This window comes from Panthera onca, chromosome C2 (assembly GCF_046562875.1).
Source record: "Panthera onca isolate mPanOnc1 chromosome C2, mPanOnc1 haplotype 2, whole genome shotgun sequence".
NCBI lineage: Eukaryota > Metazoa > Chordata > Mammalia > Carnivora > Felidae > Panthera > Panthera onca.
Window position 1 is genome coordinate 146,859,676 of NC_138347.1, and position 22,460 is coordinate 146,882,135.

Here is a 22,460-nt window from a genome sequence, read left to right on the forward strand (position 1 = left end):
CGGATGCTTAACGGACTGAGCCCCTCGGGTGCCCCCCAGAAGTTATTTTGAATATTAACAACGAAATTCCGAAAAGGAATGACAACACTGGGAACATTTTCTTCTCTCTCTATGCCTATTCTGCAGGGTAGACCCTGACTTAGAACACACACTTCACCCATTTCCTGCACGTGTCAAACAGGATCATGGCTCATCTGTAAATCCTTTGTGTTACAATCCTTAACCAGGCCCCCAGCAGCCACCCTCCGTGCGGAGATTCAACAACGCCATCTGCAGTCACAGACGAAGGGGAGGAGAGCTGGGAGTGGGCGCAGGAGGGGACGCACACTGGCGGTACGTGCCTCCCTGGGGAAGTGACACGCATCACTTGTACTCATAGACCATTGGTCAGAACTAGTCTCATGACCCAGACACCCTGCGAGGGAAGTGAGGGCTGTGAAGGAGCAGAAGCCTATTAACTAACCTAGCAGCAAATATCTCTGCCACACATGGGTTCAAGAGAACCAAATCCAAGTCTTAGATCCTCCTGACCACACATGACTCTGGGTAAACCGAGAAGACAGACACATCCTAATGCCTCCGTCCGATGTGTCACCATATCAGAAGCTCAACAACAAGACTGATACTAGAGTTCGGGGGCAACTTTCGAGCATTAAGGATACACACAAAAGATAAAGCACAGTGCGGTGGGCTGAGGTTAAGGGAGGAACCCTGAAAATCTGGTGCCTGGAAATCAAGTCAAGAGGATGCCAAGAAGAAAAGAAATATTGAACAGCGTGGAGGTTTTAAGAAAGATCTAGAGCACAGCCATGAACTGGTAGTTTCCAAGGCACAGCCATCTCACAGATGTGTTTTGTTTCACTTACACAAGGTCTAAAAAAACGTTTTAATTAACCGGCAACGTTTCAAAATGGCACGTTGTACACAAAAATCGAGATCTCCTGCCTCCGTTGAAAATTTGGAAGCTGTGAGTCGGCACCAGTTTTTCCGCAAAGGTTGGCAATAATTAGCTGGAGGTGAGGGGCACCTGCATCCTGTGGAAGCTGTGTCGCTCACCAATCCCTACGAGCCCTTTTCACTCATTGGTGGTTCCTGAGGACCCCAGAGGTGTCTGGGTTCCCAACTTCTGGTCTCAGTGAGCTCATGCAAGTTCTACCCAGCTCTGTGCATGATCATCCCACGTAACTTACAGAGAAATACACAGACAGAGCTCCTCTCAAACAAGAATCCCAGGCAGCCGTCTCCAAGCACCATGATGGGCCAGCACAACTCGTGTGGAAAGCAGTTTCATAAGGCGTCAGGACTTTCCAAATGTCCACACTCCTTGACCCTGGAATTTCACCCCAGAGACCCTCCCTTAAAGAAACTTTCCCTTCAGTGCTTTACGTAAAAGTTCACCATGACTTTATTTATAGTGGAAAGCCACTGGAAAGTTTATGCTGAGATCTTTAGGTAAACTATACTCAGTGCACCTAGTGGGCTCTCAGGCATAGATACAAGTATCAACCGAGGGTCATGCTATTAAACCACAAGCCCCTACTCTGCAAAACGTTCATTCATACGAATCAAAAGTCAACTGAGGAGCTGTTGTGGAAGGGCGTCGAGGGGACATGACTGCCGGTTGACCTGTGAGCCGTATGTGGGCACCAGGAGCTCCTCGCTTCTGCCCCTGTCCTTGGAATGTGGGTTCCACTCGCCTTTCCTGCTCCCAGAGACTGGTCCAAGGACATCGCCTTGAGATGGTGATGTGCTGTTGAGAACACCTGCACGGTATACGTGACTGAAACCAGTTAAGGATTCTTTACGCGCTTTTAAGGTTTGGCGGGCTGGTGTGGGGCTCCACTTGTCTTTCAGATGGCCAAGGCACGCCTTGTGTATAAGGTCCCTTGTTCATTCATTCTGCCACCTACCAACCGGGAATGGCCTGCATTATCTCCCCTCATATCTCTGCTCTCTGAGTACTGCCTGGTTCCAGATTATACCCAGTATGCTTCTGAGGAGCCCTTTAAGATGAAAGGAAACTCAGGAGATATGTCTGCTACGTTTAATAGATTACCCTGGATAGAATCTAGTTTGGAAAAAATATTGCTCTATAAGACATTGTTTGAAGCAAAATTGGCATAATTTGAGTAAGATAATTCAAATTAGATAATTCTATCGTATCAATATTAAATGCCCTAAATTTGATCATTTTGTTGTGATTATAAAAGAGTGGCCTTGGTCTTAGGAGATACTCTTGAAATACTGAGGAATAAAGGATCATAAAATCTTTGACTTGATCTCAAATGATTCAGAAGAAAATAGTAATATTATTAATATTGAATATGTACGAGAGGGGAGATAATACAAATGTGGCAAAATAGTAACACTGGTAAAACTGGGTGGACGATAAATGGGTGTTCATTGTAGTATTTCTTGAATTTCAATTGTCTTGAAAGTTTACTGTGGTTTAAAATTTTTTCAGTTAGAAGTTAAAGGGTGCTCAACTGGAAAATGCTATGGCATCATGTCAAATAAAAAAATTCAAGCTAGACAATCATGTATCCAGTGTGATCTTAAGTAAGTTAGAAAAATCCCTCCACATAGAAGACCAGACTGGCAGGAAAATATTGAAACATTAATATCTACACTTGGTGGGTAAACTGGACTGGGAATGCTTTTATGCTTCCATTTTTCTATATTTTCTTCACATTTTTAATAACCATCTATCACTTTTATAATGAAAAAAAAAAAAAAAAAAAAAACTAACTACCAAGCACCATGGGAGAAAACAAAGTCATTTTGTCTACCTCCTCAACTTTGAGCCGGAAGCCAAAATCCAGAGCAATGACAGAAGAAAGGGGTTCAAGCTCTCAGCTATTACGGTGTCAAAGACTGTGTTTCAGGGGTTGCCGAGTGACCTTTAATGAACACCTGTCTGAGACAGAAAAATCATAGTATTCCAGGCTTAGGACTCAATGTATAATTTAGCTTTAGTATCACAGTGGGACCGCTGGGTATATCCCCAGATTTAAGATTTGTGACCAAGCCGAGGAGTATTTTTTAATTTGGCTGCTTCTCCATGGACTTCACTTCAGATCGGGGGCCCAGTGGGTCAGATAGAACTGATTCATTAGCCCACAGGCCTTTTTCGTTGCTGGCAAGGTCAGCATCCTCTCAGTTCCCCGGGGGCGGGGGGGAATACTGGCCTAAGACGCCCCAGCGACTCCTCTCCCCCACCTCCTTCCAGCTACCTTCTTCTACCTGGGCTTCTGTTCTGTGCCTGTTCTCTGGCTCCTGTTGTCAAAACCCCACTTCCTCCTCCAGACTTTTGGAAGGGAAGCTGTCTCTTGTCTGTCCAAACTATCTCTGCACTCTTAACAGCCCTCTTCCTTCCTCTGGCCTTGTAAGCATGCAGTAAAAGTCTCCTTTCCCTCTGTTCCAAGGTCTCCAGGAATTCTCTCCAAGCTCCATCCACTCCTGCCTCTCCCCAACCCTGTCAGTCGGTCTTGCTGGAACCACATCTGTCTTTGGAATCACAGCCAGCAACTTGCACCCACATAGGCTGACATTTCTTATGGTCCTCTCACTGTCACCTTTACTGGCTGGAACAAGGGCTTCCATTCTGACCCTGAGACCTTGCCTTGGCAGAGTCTAGGTTCGAGTTGCCTAGACCAGAGAAGCAGCTATCAACACCGCCTAGTCCCCTCCAGGAGATCGGAGACCTTCTCATCCCCCCTGGTGGTTATGACGATCCTTAGTATTCCTCCGGTAGAACTGACTACTCTTAACACTGCCGCTAAGCCCTCGCCTTGCTGAGCTGGCAGAAATATCAACCTCAGTCATGCTAGAAAGCTCCCCACTCCCCAGAGGTTTTGCAGAGGTCCTACATGATGCCAAGGCATTACGTTGAAAGCCTGGAGTAAGACCCCTTGAGATCAAATCCTGCCTCTGCTACTTATGAGCTGTGAGCACTCATGGGAACTACTCACCCTCTCTCTGCCTCAACTTCCTCATCTGTATAGTGGGAATAATAGTCTCTGCCTTGTAGGGATGTTGAGACGATGGCATGACTCGAAATGTGTAAAACGCAAAAAAACAGTGCCTGGCATATAACAAGCTCTAAGAGTTTGTTTTTGCTACTGTTTGTGCGTCTGTATTGATTATGGCCATTGTCCCGGACACATCACCTTGGAATCCAATTGTTCCATCACTTCCCTGATACATTCGGGGTTTAGGAATTCTTGGAGAAGCAGGGGGCTCCTGTGCCTGCGGCCCAGTCCCCTGGGAGGCATCTTCAACCTTCCCTGCTGGAGTCCCGCCACCTCCTTGAGGGCCTCCAGGGAGCAGGGCACAAGCCTGGGTGCTCCAGGAGCCTCAGAACACCAAGGTGCAGAGCAGAAACTCAAAGCTTTGCTGAGGAAATGAATAAATGAATCTCTAATGACCGAGAATTCACACTGCAAAGGGATAGGAGGAGCTATGGGAAAGAGAAAATGTCAAAAGACAAGTTGGTTTCACAGAATGGCAGTCCTAGTCCATTCCTTCTGCTCAGTGGGAATTTGTGAGAGTTGGGCCTCAGGGTTTAGGGGAGAAAACATAGAGGGATGCTTCCCTAAGAAAGGCTTTGTATCGGGGCGCCTGGGTGGCTCAGGTGGTTAAGCGTCCGACTTCGGCTCAGGTCATGATCTGACAGCTGTGAGTTCGAGCCCCGGTTCAGGCTAACTGCTGTCAGCACAGAGCCTGCTTCAGATCCTCTGTCTCCCTCTCTCCGCCCTTCCCTCACTCTGTCTCTCAAATAAATAATAATTTAAAAAGAAAAAAGAAAGAAAGGCTTTGTCTTCAGCCAGACCCTGGCCAGCCTTTGCTTCTTAGATGGCTGCTTATAGATTCTTGCTGAGACCAGGGCTACTGGCCAGGCTCACCCGTGGGCACCTGCCGTGGGTACCTGGTGGACATGAAGGGCGTGGGACATCAAAAGTGGTACCCTGTTCCATTCACATGTGAGAAAGTTGTCACTCGCTTCTAATTAACCCCTTTTGCTGGCACATCTCATCCTTCATGCTTGAATCCAAGGAAGATCCCCATAATGGAGGGGCTTCAGTACTGGAATCATAAACGGAATAGGAGATACACTTCTGGTTTGGAGGCAGGGTATCTCATAATCCTCCCCAACTAACAACTACCATGGAATATCTGTAAGTTAGTGAGATTCCTAAGAACATGTATACAATTTATTACTTACAATAGATTTTTAAAAATGTTTATGATGATTGCATTCCACATACATGACAGCCACATACTGTGTGACTTCAGGAAGGTTACTCAGCCTTCTTGTGACTCTGTGTGTGTGTGTGTGTGTGTGTGTGTGTGTGTGTGTGTGTGTGTATGTGTGTGTGTTCATAAGATGTGGCTAGTGGAGCACCTGGGTGGCTCAGGCAGTTAAGCATCCAACTCTTGATTTCAGCTCAGGTCATGATCTTGCAGTTCATGAGATCGAGCCCTGCATCAGGTCCTGGGCTGACAGTGGGGAGCTTGCTTGGGTTTTCTTTCTTCCTCTCTCTCTCTCTATTCTATCCGTGCTTGTTCTCTCCTCTCTCTCTCTCTCTCAAAAATAAATAAACCTTACAAAATAAAATGGGGCTTGTAATGTCACTCAGGGAAAATATCCCTACTCCTACTCAGAATGTGAAAAGTCCCAAGAAATAATTGCTGCTACCACTCGAATAGGTCAAGAGAAATGACCAGACTGAACCCCATGGAGAAAAGACATTGAAAAAGTAGAAAGAGCAACCTAACATCTGTAAACCAATACCAAATGTTCTAACCTGCATGCAGCTGGAGTCTCAGAAGGTGAGGAGAGAGTGAACGGGGCCAGAGAAATATTTGAAGAAATAAAGGCTGAGAATCTTCCCAAACTGATAGACAACACCAAACCACTTACGAACCCCGTACAGGAAGCTCCGAGAACCCTCAGAAAAGAAAGACAAAGAAAACTCCACCTAAGCACTTCAGAGTCAAACTGCTGGAAACGGAAAACAGAGAAAGATCTTACAAGCAGTTGAGAACAAAAGAGAAATGACATCAAAGGGGAAAGGGGAGACTTACTGGAGACTTCTTAATCAGAAAAACTCAAGCCAGGGGGACAAAACATAGGCCGCGTGAAAGGAGCAAAGTGAAAAAGAAACCATCTTACAATTTTGTATCCAGTTTTGCTCCAGGACATCTGGAGGTACTTAGCCAATAGCAGGTGGTACTTTTATTGTGTGTAGTCCCGCTGGGGGATGCAAGGTCCTGGGGAGCCTTCCTTTCACATTTGCAAAGCCGGCTGGATCACCCACAGGACCACCCGCTCCTTCAGCAGCACGAAACTCAGTAGAACTGCCAGGAGGAGTCGGGGTGCCTGGGTGGCTCAGTCGGTTAAGCATCTGACTCAGTTTCAGCTCAGACCATGATCTAGCAGTTCATGAGTTCAAGCCCCGCATTGGGCTCTGCGCTGGCAGTGTGGAGCCTGCTTGGGATTTTTCTCTCTCCCTCTTTCTCTGCTCCCCCCCCCCCCGCCCCCTTGTGGCTCTCTCTCTCTCTCTCACTCTCTCTCAAGAAATAAACTTTTAAAATTTTTAAAAAATAATAAAAAGAACTCCTAGGAGGAGTACGTCCTGATCAATATGGTTTCCAGCCTTGATTGATATCACCTGGGAAACCACCTGGGGTACTTCAAAAAACTAGGCACATCCAAGCCCCGGACCTTGAGATTCCTGTTTCATTGTTTTGGGGTGTATCCTGCCATTTTCTTTTTAATTCAGCAAGTTAATTACAGTGAACAGCCAGGTGGCTTACAGCCTATTTTTTTTTTAATTTTTTTGATGTTTTATGTATTTCTGAGAGACAGAGAGAGACTGAGCACGAGTCGGGGAGGGGCAGAGGGAGAGGGAGGCCCAGAATCCCAAGCAGGCTCCAGGCTCTGAGCGGTCAGCCCAGAGCCTGACCCGGGGCTCGAACTCACGAGCTGTCAAATCACCACCCGAGCCCAGCTTGGATGCTCAACCGACTGAGCCACCCAGGCGCCCCGCAGCTGACCGTTGAAATAGGACTGTTTCTCCTTTAAAGTCAGATGTGATTTAACTACCAACACTATTTCTTCTGTTGAATATTAGCTAACCGTCTCCTAACTGTTTTAAAAATGAGTAGCTAGAACTGTCTCGGGCAAGACTCCTACACAGCTGACTTGCTCCCAAATTTGGATGCGCATCCGTAACACCTGGAGAGTTTTAAATCGTTCTGCTGCCTGGGTCGCGGGAGATTCGGATTTACTCGGAATAAGCTACCCACCCCCCCCCCCACCCCCCACACCCGGGTATCTGGGGTTTTATAAGTGCCACTGCTCTTCGGATTTCTAGAAGGCCCCCGTTCCCAGTAAGAGGTTGAGGAACTTGGGCCAACGAGAGCTTGCTGTACAGAGCAAACAAGAACAGATGGAATCAGGTGAACTCCCAGGCCTCTGGCCTGCGGACGCTGCCCCCTGTTGTCTCAGCCACCACTTTGCTCCCTCGAAGGGGCGCCCTGGGACCCCCTCTGGCCCGCTGCACGTCAGCGGCCAGCTGGCTGCCTGCCTACTGCCCAGAGGGGCGCCCTGCAGAGACCTCACACACGCTCCCCTGCTCTCTAGTGCCCGGTCACAAAATAGAAACCTCGTTACCTCCAAGTTGACGGGGAGGAGCTGCCCGAAATGGTCGCTGCCGCCTGGGTGTCCTGGAGGCCCCGGAGGAGGGTGACTCCTGAGCAGCTACAGTGTCCGAACCCTCAGCAACTGTTACTACGACAGGAAAACCGGCCACCTGACGGATGGCTGAGCTGTGCCGTCCCCCCGGCCCGTCCTCTCCCGGCCCTTCAACACTAATGTTGCCTCCTGGGTTTAAGCAGCCTCGTTAGCAGGTTCATAGCATTCAGCCACGGGGGGTCATTTCGTCGCTGTGCGATTTAAATGCCACATTCCACTGACTTCTGTAAATCCAGTTTCTGTTTTCTGATATTAATGCTTCTCAGGCTGAGCACGCAGCCACAATTCTCACCTGTGTGTTTTTGCTTTTTCGTTAGTGCCCATTTCTTCTCTTTTATTAAGGTTCCGAGTTTCTCAAAGAATGCTCCCTGACTCATACATTGCTATCACCTGGGGAATCCGTGAACCTCTCAGATTTCTAGACCTACCACAACACCCCTCCCCTTCCCCCCCCCCCCCCCCCGATGAATCTTCTCTGAAGGAGGATCAGTTACTGTGTTCTTACCAAGTACCCCCAGGTCCTTGTGAAGATCGAGAACCTTGAGTATCCTGGGAAACCAAACTCTGGTGCTGGTCCCAGTGTGGCAGTTTTACTGGTTCAATCCGTGGCCTCGAGCGAGCTCTCCGGTTTCCGCACCCTCCTCTGGAAAGTGGAGCTGAGGTATTATCTACCCTGTAGGACGGCTGTGAGGACAAAATGAGCCGGCACGGGTAACATGCCCAGAAGGGTGCCCGCACACAGTAGGAATTCACCACCACCGGTCCGCCCAGTAAGAGGAGACTGACCTCACGAAGCATCAAAGAATAAAGCTGGGCAGACGTCGTCAAGGGCCAAAAGTGTAACGGAAATATGACCATTAAAGCACTGCAGAGGCTAACATACCGCCAGCTCACCCGAGGGAGGATGAGCTGCATTGTCAGATTGGGACGGACACAGACTTCACCTTCACCTGAGAAGAATTCAACGCACCCATCTAGAGATCCGAGTCAATGGAACTACATAGCTGATTATTATTTTTCCTTTCTCATTATGTATGTGATATATGAATGTTATACATGCTATATCATGTGTACCATATAACACACCTAATCACATTTATACATAATTGAATGTGGAAAACGAATAAAATTATACACATGCATTAAAACAAAGGTCTATAGAAAAATTGAAGAGATAACACACAGTTCCCACACACCTCCTGCTCATATACAGTTTCCCCATTGTTAACATCTTGCATTATTGTAGTACCTTTGTTACAATTCATGAACCAATACTGATATATTTAAAAATATTTTTAATGTTTATTTATTTTTGAGAGAGAGGAGAGAGAGAGAGAGAGAGAGAGAACATGAGTGGGGGAGCGGCAGAGAGAGAGAGAAGGAGACACAGTCTGAAGCAGCCTCCAGGCTGTGAGCTGTCAGCACAGAGCCTCAATGCGGGGCTCGAACTCACAAACCGTGAGATCATGACCTGAGCTGAAGTCCGACGCTTAACTCACTGAGCCACCCAAGCACCCCACCAATACTGATATATCATTAACAAAGGTCCATAGTGTAGATTAGACATTTTGTGTTTTCAGTACTTTCCGCTTATTTTTTGATTGGGCGGTTTGTTTCCTACTGTTTTGGGTTCTGTTTTGGTTTGTTTTTTTTTTTGGTTTTGAGAGAGACAGAGCGAGCATATGCGTGTAAGCTGGAGAAAGGCAGAGGGAGGGGGGGATGTGGGGAATCTGAAGCAGGTTCCATGCCCAGCCCAATGCAGGACTCAATCCTCCAACCCTGAGATCATGACCCGCACCTAAATTGAGAGTTGGATGCTCAACCAACTGAGCCACCCAGGCATCCCTATTTCTTACAGTTTTAAGGAATCTTTATATTTCCTTCATTAGGGATGTATTTGGATACAGGTCCTTTATTGGGTATTATATTTTCTCCATATTTTCTCCCAATCTATGGCTTGCCTCTTCATTCTCTTCACAGTGTCTTTCAGAGAGCAGAACTTTTTAATTTTAGTGAAGTCTAGCTTATCAATTTTTTCTTGAATGGATTATACTTCTGTTGTTGCACCTAAGAACTCACCACCAAACCCAACATCTCCGATATTTCCCCCATATTATCTTCTAAAGATGATATAGTTTTACATTTAGATCAAAGGCATATTTTGAGTTAATTTTTGTGAAAGGTGTGAGTTCTGTAAAACCAATATGCATTGTATTTCTGGGGATGTGTTCCCAGGATTGAAACTTCAGGGTCAGAGGCCTATGTAATTTTCATTTTCATGGGCATTGCCAGAATGCATGTTCAGAAAATGTATTAACACTCTATTTTGGCATCATAAAAGCATGGGAAATTTTAGCCATGTTCCCGTTAGAAATTACTTTCATCAGTTTTTCAATCATTTTCTCAGTCTGATGAGCATGAAAAAAGATTTCTGTGTTACTTGTATTTTCCTTCCCTATTAGTTGAATTTGAGAATATACTGTATGTTTATCAGCCATTTGGGTTACATCTTCCATTAACTATTGAGGCATATATTTGGAATTTTTTTCAAATTGTTTTTTGTTGTCGATTTGTAAGAACTCTTTATATATCATAGATACTACCCTTTGCTGTCTTCCTTACAGTATGTTTTCCCCCCAAACCTACCCTTTTAATTAATTTTTTTATGGGCCACTTATTATTGACTTTGTTTCCACTTGAAAGTATCAAGCATTGGCTAAAATATGTGGGGGAATATTTTAACTAGAGAAATAAGAGTCAAATGAGGGGCACCTGGGTGGCTCAGTCGGCTAAGCATCATGATCTCAAGTCATGATCTCACAGTTCATGGGTTCGAGTCCCACATCGGGCTCTGTGCTGACAGCTCAGAGCCTGGAGCCTGCTTCGGGTTCTGTGTCTCCCTCTCTCTCTGTCCCTCCCCCGCTCATGCTCTGTCTCTCTCTCTCTCTCAAAAATAAATAAACATTAAAAAAGAAAAAAAATAACAGTCAAATGATTTACTGGACAATTCACTCTTAGAAGGCGATAGATATGAGAAAATCACAGAGAAACTAAGGTCACACTGGTTAGAGAAGAGAATATTGGGCAGGAGGTTGGCAGGTAGAAGGAAATAAAAAGTTGTTTCAAAATATGAATGATTGCCATGTGGGAAAGGGGTCACATTAATTCTGAATGGTCACAAATGATAGAACCGCATCAAAGGAGAATGACAAGTAGGAAGAACTGGGCTCGATATAAGGAAGAAGCGTCCTCACGGTCACGGCCTCCCCGGAATTAAATGGTTGCTTAAGATTTAGCATTCCGTGAAATTTCCGAAGACGGTCGCCATAAACATGGAGAACTGGGGGAAAGTATCGTGCACAGGCTGCTATCGTTCAGAAAAACTGAAACCAAGCTCCAGTGTTTCAAAGAAAATGGGGCTTTAATACAATTTGGTGATCACAAAACTGTGGGAAGGGCTGGAGAAGGTAAAGGCAGGAAACAGGTGTTAGCCTTCAGCTTCACGACTACAGTTACAGCCTTGTAAGACGGAGAAACGCTGCTGTCATGCAGGGGTCAGTGACGTGGACCTCACTGCTAACTTCCCAGCTCCTCTGTAGCCTGGAGTCAGGTGAAGACCAGGAAAACTCAGAAGCCACTGAGAAGATTAAATTGCATATATACAAAGCCCGGGTCCATCTGCTGTCCATACTAAAGGAAGGAGAAATGGCGTCTACCTCTACCCCACCTTTGTGTGAGTGCCTTTCATTGACAGAATGTAAATGACATCCATGGGGCTGGAAGCAAGAGGTCTAAGAAATCCAGCTCCTAGACTTCTAGACCCTGAAGTACAGAGGAGAGTTAGAAGGATGGGACAGGCAATAAGGTTGTCCAACAACATCTAGTGCAGGGTTCCAGCATCTGTACAGCCCTTTGGTTCTGAAACTGTTTTTAAAAGTCTTGTCTACTCCAAAGAGCACAGGTGGCACCTCCTTTCTCAACGTGAGGGAAACCCACCCACTCTATCGCTCTTATAGATTTTTGTACAAACTGTACCTTAAAGAGATGTCATTTCATTGAAGATGACCGTCTTGGCGACTGCTGAAAACTAAACCTGTTATTTAATTCAATTAGGGCATATTGAGTATCACTTTCTGTGAGCGGTTGGAGTGGTTTGAAAGCCCAAGAGGCCCAGCGGACCACTGGTGCTGTAGTCACAACCATGCACTTGAGGGGCTTCTCCTACCCAGACACCGCGGTGTCCTCTGGAGAGCAAGGAATTGAGGACCCGTGGCCTTCCTACTTGGGCTAATCACATCATTATACGTGGATGGGCCTCCCGTTTACGCACCAAATATCGGGACTAATTCTACAAGGTCACGTCGTGAAGATTAAGGAATAGATCTCATTGAAGAAAGGCAAAGCTCACAAAGGCAGGGTCAGCAATACGGAAGTTCATGGTGTACTCCATCTTTCGTTATCCCATCGAAAGGCACGCCAGGGCCAGTGAGGCAGCCAGGGAGGGCCAGCTCTCAGACCTCATTCAAGAGTGATTTGCCATGAGGAGTGCAGCTGGCTGACAGCTTCCTCTTTGAGGGCCTCCAGAATCTACAATAAGGCCACATTGTCCTCAAGCAGCCTCCAGCCAATGACTGGGCATTACATAGGTTGTAGGGCCTGGCCACTTTTGCCCAGCGTGGAACCCCTCTATAGGCAAGCTTGTCCTGGCCCCTTCCACTGAGCTGGCCAAAAGTATCTCAGAGCCTCATCAGGGGACGCTCAGAACAATTCTTCTTATGCACATATACAAGATCTCTGGGGGCCTATGCATGAATGACATTGCTGAATCAAAAGGAATTTCTTTACATGGCTTCCAAAGCTCCCATTATAGGTCACCTCATTTGTTCATTGGGCATCACAATTTAAATCCGTGGTATATCACAGAGTTCATTTGGACCCAACTGTATAGGGATTTATAGTACTTCTGAAGCAAGATGAGCCTTCAAGGACCAGCCTCCCACCACCATTCAGAAATTACAAATACGATAAAGTAAAGATTATTCACCAAGCTTACAAACCAGACGAGCGAACTCATGTTGAGTTTGGGAGAAGATGACAGATTGCTGTTTGAAAGTAGATAGGACTCTAAAAGCAGCTAGAATCACCAATGAAACTGAAATCGCATCCTTTTGTGAAGAAGATTATAAAAACTACAAAGCTAATTCCATTTAAGCCTGGTGAAAACCTAAGAGGGGCTTCCTTTTTGCATACGATGTTAAGCCCTTCATTCCACTGCTGAGTACAATGCACCTGCCTGAGGTTCTTCCCCCCCTCCCCAAACCTGACCACCTTCCACCCCTCTTGACACAGGAGTCTGGTCCAGGGTGTGGTCTGAGCTTTCCCCGCTGACTCCCCTCCACTTATCTCTCAGACCTTATCCCCAATAAGTATCTTGCCCTTATAACTGTGTCTCAGTGTATACTTTCTGGATGACCTAACAAATACAGCTGTGACATCTAGACACAGTGTGGGCTTTGCTCCAGAGGAAGCAGCCCTTCCCTCTTGTCAGCTCTCCATTTTCACGTCGCCAGAGTAGCGGGGAAGGAGGTAAGGAGTGCTTATCGCCAAGCAGTCTGGATTTGGGATGCAGCTGTTTATAAGAATTCTCTGAGACAGCCAGCCCCTCTCATCCTGTGGGAAATTTGGTCTGTGAGATGATCAAAAATCCTGATCCTGTAGAGTAAGACAGCTGATCTTAGATGTAGCTTCTTCCACTAGGAAAAAGGAGGTTCTGCTCCCAGGAGAAGTAGGATAACTCCCAGGGCTACTTGGAGATGTTTCTGCTCATTGAATATTGTACAGTTAATACCGTACATTTTATTCATATGCCATGATGGTCCTTTGGAGCAGGAGTTAATTAGGAGATCCTGGATTTTACAGCTTTCAATTCCTAATTTAGAGCTGGGATGTATAGGCATCCTTTGATCTTAAAAACTTCCAATTAAAAAAATAATCCCAGTTGGGGAAACACACCATCACATGGGCACCACTCTCCGCTCCAATTCAGAAACAAGTTTTGCTTGTGAATCACAGGGCTGTTGGGTTTTGCAGGGATTTATTTTCCTCCATTTCCCTCCCAACATTCAACTCAACCCCTTTCCACCCCTAACACCATATAACCATCCTTCATCTCTCACCCTCCTTTTGTTCCTTCTGATGCCAAGAAGAAAAAAAAACTAGCACAATTCCTTGTTTTGAAAAGTTGATTTATTCCAAGCAGCAGAGTGGAATTCACATACCTATACCTCTTTGAGACAGGAAAAGAGAAAGCAGAAACTGAGACGCAAACAAGGTAAATTGTATTAACCAAAGTTATATAGCAGCTTTTTGAACAAGAGAATCCAGTAGTTGAGTATCTAATTTGGGTACCTCTGTCCCTCGCCCAAAGTCTAAATGCACAGTTGCAAACAGGAGACAGAGAAACGTGGTGGCCTGTAGGTTAGCAGAAGTCACCGGGGTCATGTAAGGGCTTGCTTGGATCATAGTACCTAGAAGGCAGCCAGACATTTATTTGGTCCAACATTTCCACCCACAGATGAGGAAACTGAGTTGCAATAATACATCCTTAGAGTGGTCCAACCAGTTGTGGCCCGTCAGAAATGGGACCCAGCTCTCCAGACCCCTAATCCAGGGCTCTTTCTTCAATGCCTGATTGCCCCTTGGTCATTTACTGTTTGGCTGCCTCGCTTTCTCCAGCTGCTTTTGTGTCACTCTCGCCAAGGAGAGACGTAAACGAGGTGGCCTTCATTTCCTCTTTACTCACAGTGAGGACATGACCTAGTCCGCTGGCATCACACGGATTGTCAACAGCAGTATCACCTTCTACCTGTGGGCATATGTCTTACATTTTTACCGCCAACTTGTCCTCTTCGGTCTAGCAGCCCCGCTACAATCCACGTGGATTGCTTTTCTCCAGAGAGGAACGAAGTACAACTCATAAAGCTGATGAAGGCCATTGCACGCTTCCATTTCAATAAGCAGGAACTGGTTGTGGCAGACAATTACTCCTCACATGCACTGAGTCAGTTTCTCTATGTTATTACGTGTGGTCATTTGCATCCTGGACCCCGATATGTTATCCCTTCCTGAAACCATGCCCTTTTCCACATGTTGTACCTTGGTTTTGTCATCGTAGCTAAGCTGAAACTACATTTCCCAACATACTCTTCTCTGTCTAGTCCTGCGTTAAGTTTGCCAGAAGAAAATTTCTGTGAGTTTCGGAAAAGGGAAGGAAAGCGGCCGCTATTTTTTTTTAATGTATTGAAGGTTGGGGTGTGGGTTGGCCCTGTTGAAACTCCTGTGTGTTCTTGTTGACCTGTTGGCTCTCCGTGTTGACATGGCGTGGCACCTGCCCCACAGAGCCTCCAGCTCCTGCTGGAGGTTTTCCTCCACCTTCCGTAGCTCTTGAGCCGGGTATGTGTGCACCTGGCCAGACACATCAGCGGAGCACCAGCTTCTCCTGCAGGCCACCCATGTCTGCATATTTGAAAACAGAGACCGACGTGGGTTCCAGGGGGCTCTTGCTCTCGCCACATTGTGTCCCAACCACTGGCCCTTCCCAACCACTGGCCCTGATTACCCCAGTCCCAGCCTCAGATACAGAGGCAACAGCCTTACGGTGACTTTTTAAATAGCTCCCACGACTGCATAAGGTGTAATCTCTCTAATAAATCCTTTATTCTATATCACTCATAGTACTTCTGCACGCCCAGTTAAAGTGTGAGCGATATGCCATAGACTTGGCAGTTACCCCCCACCTCCACTGGAACAGTAAACCTGCTCACCTCTTGACTTTGAGTCTGGCCAGGTAACTTGCCTAATGTGACACAGACAGGGACTTGCCCAGTAAGTCTTTCCCCTCAGCAGGTGTGCTGTCGCCAGGAGAAGGGAGCATGGTCTGGCTGCTTGTGCCCCCGAGGAAGATGAGATCCACGTGCAGCATAGCGACCCCAGCCACGGCAGCCTGAGGCTTAACCGTCCAGGCAGCTGCACACCCACAGGGCAAAGTAGAACTGTCCATCCCAGCCCCACCTAAAACCCTGGCTGACCCACAAATGCAGGAATAATAAAAAAAAAATTACCTCTTTTTAAAGTCACTGAGTTTTGAAGGGCTTTGTTATGCAGCAATAGCTAATCCATATACTGTTACAAAACGTCTTTTACCAAAGATACACTTAAATGTGTTCTCAGGTAACTTTAGCAACACTTCACTTAAAAATCACCCCCCTGGGGCACTTGAGTGGCTCAGTCCGCTAAGCGTCTGACTCCTGGTTTCCGCTCAGATCGTGTTCTCACAGTTCGTGAGTTCCAGCCCAGCATCAGGGCTGTCAGAGCAGAGCCTGCTTGGAATTCTCCCTCTCCCTCCCTCTCTCTCTGTCTGTCCCCTGCTGGCTTTCTCTGTCTCTCTCAAAATAAATAAACTAAAATAAATAAATAAAAATCACCCTCCTTCCATTTTGATTGATTGATTGATTGAAATGTTTATTTTTGAGAGAAAGAGAGAGAGAGAATGACTTGGGGGAGAGGCAGAGAGAGAGGCAAGCACAGAATCCAAAGCAGGCTCCAGGCTCTGAGCTGTCAGCACAGAGCCTGACACGGGGCTAGAACTCATGAACTGTGAGGTCATGACCCGAGCCAAAGTGGAACACTTAACCGACTGAGCCACCCAGGCACCCTTATTTATTTCTGTAAATTTTATTATTTTTTTAAGTAGCTCCACACCCAATGTGGGGCTCTAACTCATGACCCAGAGATCAACAGCCTCACACTCTGCCAACTGAGCCAGCCAGGCACCCCTCATTTTATAATGTAATTGTCAAACGTTGGAGGTGATTTGGGTGTGAAATTTTGGCTCAATTGTTATGACTTTAAAAAAAAATTTTTTTTTCAATGTTTATTTATTTTTGAGAGACAGAGAAAGACAAAGCATGAGCAGGGGAGGGGCAGAGAGAGGGAGACACAGAATCCGAAGCAGGCTCCAGGCTCTGAGCCATCAGCACAGAGCCTGACATGGGGCTCGAACTCACAAATGGTGAGATCATGACCTGAGCTGAAGTCAGACACTTAACTGACTGAGACACCCAGGCACCCCATGGTTCAATTCTTCTGACTTTAATGAGAACTTATTTAACTTCTATAAACTCAGTTTCCTCATCTATACAATGGGGATGAGATATTACCTACCTGGTTGTAGTGAAGGTACAGTCCTTAACATAGCAATTGCATCTAATAATCACTAGCTATCACTCTGTGTGTGTGTGTGTGTGTGTGTGTGTGTGTGTGTGTTTGCTAAGTATACTGCCCCCAAGTATTCGTATTCATTTAATATTTTAGTTGTCATTCACTCACCAGCCGCAGAATATTGAATATCCATCTAACAGTATTGTATAACAAGCTTCTGTGATGGGCTCAGAAAACATCTAGATGAACAAGACCCAGACTGTGCCCTTAAAGATTCCTATCACCTGTGCTGTATTTCAAGCTACTCTCTAAATAACTAAATCACTCCTGAAAGGCAATATTTCTAGGCAGGATGGCGACTGAAGCTATAGTAGCCAAGAAGATACACATTTTATGATTCTGGAGACGATTTCAGGAGGTGACCAGAAAGATGAAATGTTCAGTGACAGTGGCCGGGGGGCGGGGGGGAGGGGAGCTACTTGTTCTGTTTAAGTAAATTGTCATTATTGCCATCATTATTTCTATTTCATTTGAAACCTTTCGACTATTATATGGAACAATGGTAGGATTTCCATTCTTATTTGTGGCTTCTATTTTACCCCAACTATAAATCTTTCTTTTCAATGTGTGACCTGAAAAAAATAACAGGGGTGCCTGGGTGGCTCGGTTGGTTGGGCTTCTGACTTCGGCTCAGGTCATGATCTCACGGTTTTTGAGTTCGAGCCCCACGTCGGGCTCTGTGCTGACAGCTGAGAGCCCGGAGGCTGCTTCAGATTCTGTGTCTCCCTCTCTCTCTGCCTCTCCCCTGCTCGCATTCTGTCTCTGTCTCAAAAAATAAAATACACGTTAAAAAATGTTTAAAAAGACAACAGAAGTCTCAAGTTGTATTTTCCTATGTAGTGGGACCATTTTATTTCTGAAAGGAACCTCCCGAGTCTTGTAATTCATAAAGTGAGATTAACTCTTTGCTGTGCGCAAATTTATGTTACTGACGTCATTTTAGGCTAATAATAGCAACAAATATTTATAAATGCTTGCTATATTCCTCCCATTATTTTGAACATGATATTCACTTATTATGATAAAGTGATATAAGCAGATTTTATAAATCTTCCCATTTTGTGGATGAGGAAGTGGAGGCAGAGAGGTTGAGTAACCTTCCCAAGGCCACACAGTTAGTCCATAGCACAGGCAAGATCCATCTGGCTCCAGACTCCGGGCGCTTCACCTGCAAATTCTGCTTCTTCCGTCTGTCCCATGAAGCAGGGAGTCTCTACAGACAGAACATATTGATGCCTGATACAAATCCCCCCACACTAAACATTCCTCAGAATAATTCCTTTGTTCTTCCGAACGCTTGGCCTTGAGGGATGCTCTCGGTTGTCTTTAAGCACGATTTCCATTTAACAAATGTCCTTTCTTCATTGACAAAGGATTGCATTAATTTGGTCCTCTCTCGGGCCTGACAGAAATGAGTATCGCGGCCAGGAAATTGGAGAGAAATGGGTTATCACTTTGGAGGCAAACAGAGCAGGGAAGAAAGAGAAAAGAGGAAAGGTGAGGAGAGTGAGGTGCCCAAAAGGTGCCAGGAGAGAGAAACGGGGAAGTGAGGGGTCGGGTGCAAGCACGTTTCTCTGCTTCTGCCCTCCCTCCCTGGGGTCAGTGGTCAGACAATTACCAGAGGGCCCATGACATCCCATCAGGGAGCAATGAGACAGCAGCAGCGACTGGGGATGGGGATGGGGGGAGGTGAAGGAATGTGTCCTGTGTGTTTCATCTCTAGGCTTCCGGAAACTTCCCTCTGCTCTGCGTTCCTCCCAGGAGCCCAGGAGAAAGACCGAATGAAAAGCATCCTTCAAACAAGCCCAGGAAGGAAAGCCAAGTCCTCCCTGTGGGGTCCCTGGGAGCAGGTGTGCTTCCCAGAGACACAGCATTCCTCCTGGTTACGTGGTGACTTTCTGTGAAACTGTTTGACACAGAAACACCTTGACTCAAGTCTTTCCAGCTGGAGAAGACTGCTTCCTTGTCCAGGCCACGGGGGCCAACCAGCTTCTGCCCTGCTGCGTGAGATGGTTCTTGGCAGCCCTGTCCTGGCTTTGTCCAACGGCCCCTCCCTGGCTCTCGGGATTCCTTTATGCCACAGGGAGCTGATGCCCACAGATGCCTGGCTGAGCAGCTACAGCCCAGCACGTACGCTTCAAGGGCCTCCTAGCTGGCCTCCTCATGTTTTCTCCCCTCCCTCCCATCCATTATCAGTCCAGCAACCGGAGTGGCTGTCTTAAAAACATAGAGAAAATGATGTCATCCACTATCCTGGCTGAGAACCCTTTTAAGATAGTGGGCAAAATAATTCACACGGCCTATAAGGAGGTGCCAGGAAACGTCCTTACCTACCTCTCCACTCTTGTTATTGACCCGTCTCACCGTTGTTCTCTGTCTTCCTGTCACACCAGCCCATTCTCCCAAGACAGCATGCTGCCTTCCACCCAAGGGCCTTTGCACGTGCTGCACTGTTGGCCTAGAACTTACTCCCTTCACAGCTCACTTTTGCTTATCTTTTTGGTCTCTGAGCTCAGTAGTTTCCCCCTGCACTGCCCTATTTTCTGCCCCAGGGGACTAATCTATATGGACTACATTAATGGTCTTTTTTTTTTTTTTTTTTTTTTTTGCCTTCTAGCCTCTGGAAGGCTCTTGAAGGGAGAGAAGAGAGTGAAGTCAAGGCATTAATTTTCCTGGACCATTTTCTTGTGAAGGTCAATTCTTTGCAACTATCGAGGTTACTCTATTGGTCAGCTGTGGTTGTATAGTAACCCCAAACTCTCAGTGGCGGTACGACCATGGCACCCATTTCTCAAATACCTTCAGGGGGCCTGCTGATCAACCCTGCTGTAATAATAAGTCCTGATTTTCCGTAATTGATGTTTTGACATCTTCCAAGCATGGACCAAGCTAATGGCTGAAGCTGTTTACATCCGTATGACCCCTGTGTTATTGCAGATTACATAGATAACATATTATGAACCCTCTCACGCCAAACCCCAATATTGCATTTTGCTCCTACCCACTTAGAGGATGCCCCCACCTCATGACTTTTCACGGCTATAGTATTAAAGATTCTCACCTACGCTCGCTCCCTCTGCCTGCCGACTGACCCTGCTCCTTCCCCGTGTGGCCCTTCGTGACATACCATATCCCCTCCTCCTGGAAACTGTAAGTAATACACTCTTCTTTTAATGGCATTGACCTCTCCCATGTTGTCACTCAGTCATACCCATAAATGAGATCCCAGGTATCGTTTCCAATAGCTGTGCTCAGCTGGGCAGCTGGAGAGCAGACCCAACCCTTTATGTCCCTTGATAATTTAGCTGCCTTTCTCTCCTACTACGTTGTTAGTTCCATGTTTGTCTTGCTCATCTTTACATTCTCATCACCTAATAAAGTGCCCAGGGCATCGTAAATCCTTGATAAACATTTATTGAATGAATGGATAAAACAGGCCGCCCGCATTCGATGCAGCCTGGTGCCCTAATGCAAACGGGGGCAGCGGAGCTGAAAGAGAGGCTGCTCTGTTCTTCAGGCGGAAGAAGAATTCTGAAAGGACATCGATTTCCCGTGAAGGCAGAGGCGACTGTGAACTGTCACCGCACGAAAGTGACAATTTCTGGCTAAAAGCAGCCAACCGAATGGGTACAAAACCACCCTAACGCCATCAAAGGCCGACCCAGGCAGTGGTGACCAGGGCTTCAAACACGCTGAGGATGCTTTGTGATGCTCAACAGGTTCTCACTGATTGGGAGGTGGATTTGGAATGAAGTGATCGGGGGACTTTCTGTTTGTATGACCTCTTTGAGCCCTGGTGTTCTTCTCTATAAAAGGCGATGGCATTACCTGCCTTAAGAGCTGCTGTGACAACAAAAAGCCCATGTACGAATGAGCTGTGCAAAAATTTACACACCGTGATTCATGCGCGTTATTGGCTGGTTTTGGTGGTGGCCGTAGACGTGTCAGCTGTTATTATTCACTGCTGTGACTGAGGACGGTTTGAAACAAAATAGCTCCTCGTTCTACTTGCGCGGAACTCTCTTAACGGCGCGTAAATGGTCTGTGCATGAAGGAGGAAGAAATGGGACGATTTGGATGAGCACAAAGTGTGCCTATGCCCTCTGATCCCTCCGCCTTAGGGGTCTCCAGTGCTCATAGAAGGGTGGGATTTGGGGCAGAAGAAAAAGAACTAGAGGAAAAGGCAGAGCACGCCTGCCATTTCAGGATACCTGAGCTGGGAGAGGCGGTGTGGCGTGTCAGTCAAGGTCAGACTTTCATGTCCCAAAGGCCCAGGTTTGAATCTCAGCTCGACTACGTTCGAGCTGTGTAATCCAGACGTGTGCTTAAGCTGTTTGAGCCTGAGTTATCTAGAAACAGGGCTGCATGACATTCCCCTCACAGAATTATCGCATTGATTTAGATAATATATAAGGTTCCTGGCACACAGCAAACTCTCTGGCAATGCGGTGGCTACCACTCGTGCTTCCAAGAGGAGTTCGGAGAAATAATGGAGTCTAAAATAGGTTGGAGAGAGTCAGCCAAATTGCATCCACCCTCCTACCCTCCGTGGCCACCCAATGAAATCTAGCTTTCATATGGAACTCATTCATATTTAGAAATCTAAAAATTGCCGGCAAAGGATGACTGCAGAGGAACTTTGAATCATGCCAGACACCTTCTGCTGGGTTCCTAAAACTAACGCCTCAGAGCTGGGTTGTCTGCTTTCCCACCTCAGCCCCTGGGGTTCCGTGGTCATGACCAGGTGAGCTGCCACATGGTCCATCGCTGTTTTGCATGGACCAGAAGTGGGACCTCTTTCGCCTTTAGGCATGAGCCTTATCATCTCTTCTCCCTTAGCCAACCAGTCCAGCCTCTGTCATGTTGTTGGCCGTATCTGTGAATACCCACCATAAGCCTTCGCCAGTGACAGAAATGTACAAATTGGAACTAGGGGCAAGAGCAAAAACAACATCTCCACACGAGTCACGTGACAGTTCATCAACCGTCTGGTACAACTTGTCAAGCTGCTTCGGCAGTTTTGGGACCTTGCATTCACTATTTCCTATTGCCGCTATAACAGATGACCACAAATGTAGTGGCTTTAGAGGACACAAATTTATGCTCTTCCCGTTCTTGAGTTTCACAAGTTCCAAATGAGTCTTACAAGGCTAAAAGGGTCCAACTCTCGATTTTGGCTCAGGTCATGATCTCATGGTTCACGAGGTGGAGCCCTGCACCCACAGAAAGGTAGACTCAACTATATCCAGTCATTTCCTTCCCTAGAGAGGGATACCACATCACTTCTCACTCATACCCACCACCGCCCGTCTGCTTCAGTTCCGAATGCTCAGCGACAATCAGCCCAAGTCTGTGGCTCTGTTAGGTCCATTTAGCAATAGCATAATGGGAGGAAGGAGAGAGCACACAGTTCCCCCATTGA

General features: G+C 46.6%; 1 long non-coding RNA gene across 2 annotated transcripts; it reads left to right on the plus strand.

The window, feature by feature from the left end:
* The first annotated feature begins 13,270 nt into the window (after positions 1 to 13,270).
* LOC132682695 (uncharacterized) lies at positions 13,271 to 21,045 on the plus strand. 2 transcript variants are annotated; one of them, XR_009611813.3, is made up of 4 exons: positions 13,271 to 13,345; positions 18,762 to 18,888; positions 19,656 to 20,188; positions 20,556 to 21,045. It is a non-coding gene; the product is annotated as an uncharacterized LOC132682695 (long non-coding RNA). The 2 variants fall into 2 exon arrangements; XR_009611812.3 differs by lacking the exon at positions 13,271 to 13,345 and adding an exon at positions 13,909 to 14,090.
* The last annotated feature ends 1,415 nt before the right edge of the window (positions 21,046 to 22,460 follow it).